Here is a 7,356-nt window from a genome sequence, read left to right on the forward strand (position 1 = left end):
TCATTCCACTGTATTACATCATAAATTGTTTACTTTTAAATTAATGCTCTGAATGTTGTGTACACACCTGATTGAAAGAAAACACACCTGGGTGATAAATTCTTAAGTCTGATCTAAATTGTTTTATGACTTAAAAACAGGTGAAAACATAGTTTTTGCTACAATGATCTTTCTAAGTTACTTACATTTTTATCATTTGTGAAACAGATCCTCAAGGCATTTTCTTTTTGATAATTTACCTTTTTTTAAAAAATCTGAAACGAGGGTAAAAAGTATGTTTTCAGGGTCACTTTGTGTTTGTAATACTTATTTTCAACACAAGAGGCAGTGGTGCACCACCAGTCCATGTTCTAAATAGGACTAAAGTTTTAAGTACAAGGCACATATATTGTATGGGCAAGTTTGTAATATAACTCCCCACCATATTATAAAAATGCATTTCCTAGTAAAATATGGTATTTTTTGACATACCATAAATTATTGCTATCTTTGCACTAGGTTGTATATAGTACTGTATGTTGTATACTGTTAAATGTCTTTTTCTATTAAATTGTTTATTTCTTATCTTTATCTAAAAAGGTAATAATTTTGTGTGCAATTTTTGTGGTCGGCTGTAACAAAGAAATTTCCCTGCTGTGGGATTAATAAAGTCGAATCCAATCAAATCTATCTTCTAATACAGAATGGAGAGTAATCAGATGAAGAACTGATTTGATTGAACTACACTAGACTATCCCACCCTACAAAGTCTATCTGCAGTAACTACACAAAAGGCAAAACTGAGAAAAACTGCTTTACATTTTTTAAACGTTTTCTAACTGGCCAGCCAAATGGGTGATATGTAGATAAGTGATATGACACTTATTTCTACATGTATTGATGATGTCATTTTTATGCTTAAAATCATGACAATTTATTTTTGACCTTTGACCCCAAAAACGTAGTTACTGCACTCTGGTTTTGCTGTAAAAGGTTCTAATAGTAATGCAAAAAAAGAGTGCAGTAACTACAATGTTGTTGAATTATGTCATGTATTGTTATCAGTGTATTTAAAAGTGTAACAGCTCAATTCAAAGATGTGTGTATTTTAGACTTATTATTATAAAGAAATGTTATATTTTAGTCTTAATATCATTCTATCTCACTTTTTTACTTCATCATTATCTAGATCATAATTTCCCTTTCAAATAAACGTATGATTTCTATTATTTTTATGTTTAAATTATTATATATGTCCAAAGCAGACTGTGGTAAGTGCAATAACTGCTTGGTTTTGAGTTGGATTTTGTGGTTTTTATAGAATTATTTCTCTGAAATTAAGCAAAATTGAAATCTAAAACTTTGTCACAAGATAAAATAGACATCAAGGGGTTCATTTTTAGTTATAACTCAATTTTGAGCAAAAGTGTAGTTACTGCAGTTAGACTTTGTAGGGCAGTATTCCCATGAGCAGAATTATTGGCTGCAGGATTTGAACAATAAAGCTGAGTAAATGGAAATCTTTGACATTGCTACTGAAAACACAACTCACAATTTATTTTATCCAACATTTGGATTCCAAGTGGAACTTTAAGCTTCACTACCTACACTAACATGTTGTGCTTTCAGAACAATCTAGTTTTTATCTTATATTGTATGTTTTTTCTGTCATTTTTGGACTAGCTAAACTACTACACGTATCAACAGAGTATAATAAGACCAGTATTTTAAAATTGTGTGACTTTTTCCTGAACATTTTGACATACTATAGTATGACTTTTTCAGTTTTTGGACATCTTATAATATGGTGTTTTTCTATCTTTTTTTTTTCCAACAGAAAATACTTCAATATGTATCAATAGAGTATATTAAGACCATTTCAAGCATTATGCCTTTTTCTTGAAAATGTTCAACAGACATAGGAAGGCATTTATTTTGTTCGAATTTTGGACATCTCATAACATGGTGTTTTTTCTGATGTTTTTGGACATACTATACGGCCCTACAAAGTCTAACTGCATTAACTGCATTTTGGGTCAAAATTGACTTATAACTAAAAATTAACTCCTTGATGTCTGTTTTATCTTGTGACAAAGTTTTAGAATTCAATTTTGCTTTATTTCAGAGAAATAATGATATAAAAACCACAAAATCCAACTCAAAACCAAGCCGTAATTGCACTTACCACAGTCTGCTTTGGATATAATAATTTAAACATAAAAATAATATAAATTATAAGTTTATTTGAAAGGGAAGTTATTATCTAGATAGTGATGAAGTAAAAAAAAGTGAGATAAAATTATATTAAGACTAAAATATAACATTACTTTATGATATTAAGTCTAAAATACACAAATATTTGAATAGAGTTGTAAACACTTTTAAATACACTAATAACAACATCAATTTGGAAATGTTTATTCACTGAAAACGAAATATAAAAGCTGAAAGAAAATGGCAACATTGTTGTTACCGAACTCTGTTTTTGCATTACTATTAGAACCTTTTACAGCACACCAGAGTGCAGTAACTACATTTTTGGGGTCAAAAGTCAAATAAATCATCAAATCAATCAACAATACATGTAGAAATAAGTGTCATATCACTGACCTACCTATTACACATTAGGTTGGCTAGTTAAAAAACATTAAAAAGTTTTTCTCAGTTTTACCCTTTGTGTAGTTACTGCAGTTAGACGGTGTAGGGCAGAATACTGATAAATATATATATATATATATATATATATACTATAGTATGACTTTTTATTTTTTGCAGTTTTTTTACAAACTATAATGTGAGATGTTTTTTGTTAATTTTATTACGCAATGTAATGTGGTTTTCTTTGTTTATATTTTTTAACAACTGTATTGGTATATGTATGAACACAGGACAACTTGAGCATTTTAAGCATTTTGGGGCATAATGGTCTCAGTGTTTTGTAATACTGAAAGCTATTTTCACAGTGAAAGCAACAACTGCATGACCCTTTTACTGTTTACTGTTCATTACGTACAGATGTTTGCTTGTCTTTTTTCTCCTGCCTTTGTTGTGTCTAGCCCCTTACACCAAACATCTATGAAGCATCAGTGAGTGTGCATAGAAAGCAGGCTCTTTCCTGGCAGTTACATCATCACCAGTCTGAAGCAACTATCAAAGAAAACAACAGAGGAACAGGTTTACAGTTTTAGCACCCACACTCATTCACTGTTATTCTAGATCACTGTAGAATAAAAACATTAAAAATATATATTTCATATTTCATCATCTGTTTGAATCAAAGACATTTGAATCCAAACCCCAGTAGCTTTGGATTCAAACCACTCTCAGCCTTTATTCTGCGCAGAACATTGGGCTTAAAGGATAGGTTCACATTTTTTAAATGTATCTTTAATGTTGTGTTTGGTATCCTGATGAAGCCATCTCTACCATTCACTTTAGCTATGTTATGTAAAAACACTGATGTTGCTGTGTCTTTACAAACTCAGATGTTTTTATTTTGTCATTTTGTGGTAAAGGTAGTGAAGCAAAGTCTAAGTAATTAAAAGTGTATATTTGTTACAAAATAAAAATATAACTCTGATCCCTTATTGTTGTTAATGTTTCATTTGATAAATATGATGAAATTATTATTGTTTTTTGTCTAAAACTGTTGGAACAGTGTACTAATGCTAAGATAATAAATAAACGTACATTTATTTAAGAAATAATGTTTTCTCATTGCTGTTAATTTGATATATTGAATGTTATTCTGTATTATATTTGGTGACAGAGATTATGGTTTTCATAATTTCTGCATTGTTTTCAAAGGACTGTAATGGTAACAAATTGACATATGTTGGTGTACTAACAGTTTGTAATTAAGATTTTTATTTTCCTGTTTTACAAATGCCATGAAACGACCATTTGATAGAGGACTACATGAAAACAACAACAACAACAACAACAACAAACAAAGGAAAGAAAAAAGAAAAAACTCTCTTCTCTTGCTTTTCTTTTAATAAGTACTTCATATTCTCTTATGCACATAATGAGAATAATAATCAGCTAACCTTTAGAGAGAATTGCATTATTATTCTGAGGGATCTCTTAGCAGGAAGTGTGCACAGGAGGAACAATTACATGACCAGAAATGCTTTCAATGTACAAATCGGCTTGAAAGTGCTGTAAATGGAAAGGGAACATATTATAGTTGTAATTGATGCAACGTGTTTGTTAAGCCTGGATTTTTAGTGAACAGTTGGCCTTAGCAATCATAAATATTGACCTCATCTGTCATAATGACTCGTTTTCAGCCCCCAGTAATGACTCACTTAATGTAAATTTCACTAAAAAGCCCTTTCAGCAGCAAAATTGTGCTTTGTCCACAACTTCTCTCCGCATAAAACTGTTATCTGGAACAACAAGTTCATAACTAGGAAAAATAAATCACTATATCTGAATCAATGGATTGACAAGGATATAATTTACCTTAAGGATTTACAAAATGATGAAGGTGAAATTCTTAGTCATGAAGAATTTCTTAGATCCAAAATGTTCCCTGTCACATATAATATCAAATGGTGCTAAACGCTATTCCCATTGGAATTCTCCAATTAATAAAAGGTCATTTTGAAAGGCAAGAGACAGAAAAAGTCGACTTTACCCTCTTTGTTAGTGGTATAAATATTATGAGCCACCACTGTAATAACAAACATATAAGGAATCACTTTTTCAGGAAAAGGAAAATTACGCCTAAAGGAAAATTTGTATGGTCCTCCTCTTTTTCTGACATTAACTGGAAAGCAACATGGCTCCTTCCACATAAATTTGCTATCTCCAATAAAATTAAAGAAGTTCAATATAAAATTATACATAACATTTACCCCACTAACAAATGTCTGTCAACATTTGTCAATATTGATGTTAATTGTGTATTTTGTAATTTTGTATTTTGTTGAATGTCATTTTTCCCAGATTTTTTTGATCACCTCACATTCCAACCTTAGGACCACACACACACACACACACACACACACACACACATATATATATATATATATATATAATAGCAATAAAGATAGGAAAATTCAACAACTACATTTAATGTATCAAAATAATTGATAATAACAAATGTATACATACTGTTAACATAATTCAAGAAATATTTGGAGAAATGTAATATAATGTAATAATATGTCATGCCTTTCTCTTTTTTTCCTTCTTCCTTTTGAATTATTTAATTATTCCGTTTAATTTACACCTGTCCTGACTTATGCACTTCATTCACTTTGTCTCATATTTATTTATTTTCTCAATTTGTGATGCCAGACTTTGTTTTGTTCTACCCAAGATGAATGTTCTCACTGGAATTGGAACTTCTCAATAAAGATTTGAAAAAAATAAATAAAATAAAAATAATAATGATATTAAAAAACTTACTTTGAACTGCAATAGCAATGTATAACCTCTAGGTGGCCAAGTATGCCAACTTTTTATTAAACCTATAGACTGAATATAAATAAAGATAATATAAATATATTTGAACGAACACTGGGGAAATTCACTTGTTACAGCAGCTCAGGAGTCAACAAATCGGATGGAAAAGTGATTAATAGAATTATTATATTAAAGAAAAAAGACAAAAATGAAATAAAATAAAATAAATAAGATTAAATAAAATAGCTATATACAGCACATATATTTTTTACTTAATCAATAAACAGATATGTACAGATCTGAATATTGCACACATGATACACACATGGGGGGCAATATTGTACAACAAAATAAATGTCCCTGTCCATCAATCATTCCTCACAGAAGTCATTTTCAACTCAGTTTTTAATTTAGCTTTATTGGTAAGAAATGTTAATAAATGTGAAGCATAAAGAGACAAAATGCTTTGATTTTAATAACTCTGTACATGTAAGAAAATTATTCATGAAAATGAAACAGTTTTAAAATACACCCTGGCTGCACAATTAATTGACATTTTGTGCAATATCCAAATTGCAGGATATTTGTTAAAGATGAAGTATGTTTTGAGACACCATTCTGAATTAAGTATTATGATTGCACATGATAGTTGCACCCAGACATTGTAATGCACACATGATAGAAAACAGAAACATATCTGAATACAATGGCACATATTCTTCTTACTCTCACATATAGAGCCTTGCATGGTCAGGCTCCCCTATAGATTATTGAACTACTTCACCCATATCTGTCAGCTCGGTCTCTTAGCTCAAACACATCTTCTGTCTGTTCCACGTACCGTCTGAAAACACGAGGTGATCCATCCTTTGAATATGTGGCACCCAAACTTCGGAACTCTCTGCCTCTCCTCCTACAGTCTGCTATTTCTGTGGAGTCACCTTAAGATCCATCTTTTTAGACAAGCATTTGGATGACCACCATGCATTCTACATATTATTTTAGAATTTTTATGTTTCATTGTGTTTTAACTGTGTTTTAATTGTGTTTTAACTGTGTTTTAATTGTCTTATGTTCCCCTATCTTATTTCTTCTTTTTATCTTCTGTAAAGCATTTTGTGATTTTATCTGTGAAAAGTGCTTTATAAATAAACTTTACTTACTTACTTACTAGTCTGAAATGTTATTTATACACAGTCCATGATTGAACCTTTGTTTGTCTTCAGTATTCTATGGAGATTTTTCTCTTCTTAAGAAGTAGAAAAACAAAAGTCTTTCACTCTAATCTATAATATAGAAGCACAGACTTAAAGCTGTGTTGTTTGTGCTGTTAGGAGAGGTCACGCTGCTCAGAGAAAAAAACCTTTATAGAAGAAAGTGACTATTGTTTGTCACCACGACCCACTAATGAGCTTCATTCCTTGGCAGCTGCAGGTTCTCCCCGTGATACGACTGTACATATTCTTCCTCTGTGTTTGTCTGTCTCACTGTACATTTACATTTTATGATAGTGTTTTTCTTCTTTCACGCTTTCCCCAGCTGCCCTAAATCCATATGATCAAAGTCCCTGTAAGGTCATTTTGGTTTTGTCATTTACAGCGAGCACCCACTCAGGTTGGATGGTGCTATATAATCTACATTTTGGTAATAGGCTTCATTTACCTCCCTCCACCATATGACATGTGAGAGGTGTTTCCTCACTCTGATGCTTGCTCCAGATTCTACATCAAGGGCTTTTGCCACCAAGGAGTGTGTGCCTGTGTGTGTATGCATGTTTGAGAGGTGGGGGGGGGGGGAGGCTGCACCCTGGATGACTGAGCAGCTATGATCGAGGCTGGCTGAGCCAATCAGCCGGTGAGCACCACGGCTGCTGATTCTTAATTGGCTGGCTTTCCCGGCGAGCGCAGCTGATACACAGAGCCAGCTGGTTTTATTAGAGAATGAGCCGAGGCCACAGAGGGA

This window comes from Centropristis striata, chromosome 9 (genome assembly GCF_030273125.1).
Source record: "Centropristis striata isolate RG_2023a ecotype Rhode Island chromosome 9, C.striata_1.0, whole genome shotgun sequence".
In the NCBI taxonomy this organism is placed as follows: domain Eukaryota; kingdom Metazoa; phylum Chordata; class Actinopteri; order Perciformes; family Serranidae; genus Centropristis; species Centropristis striata.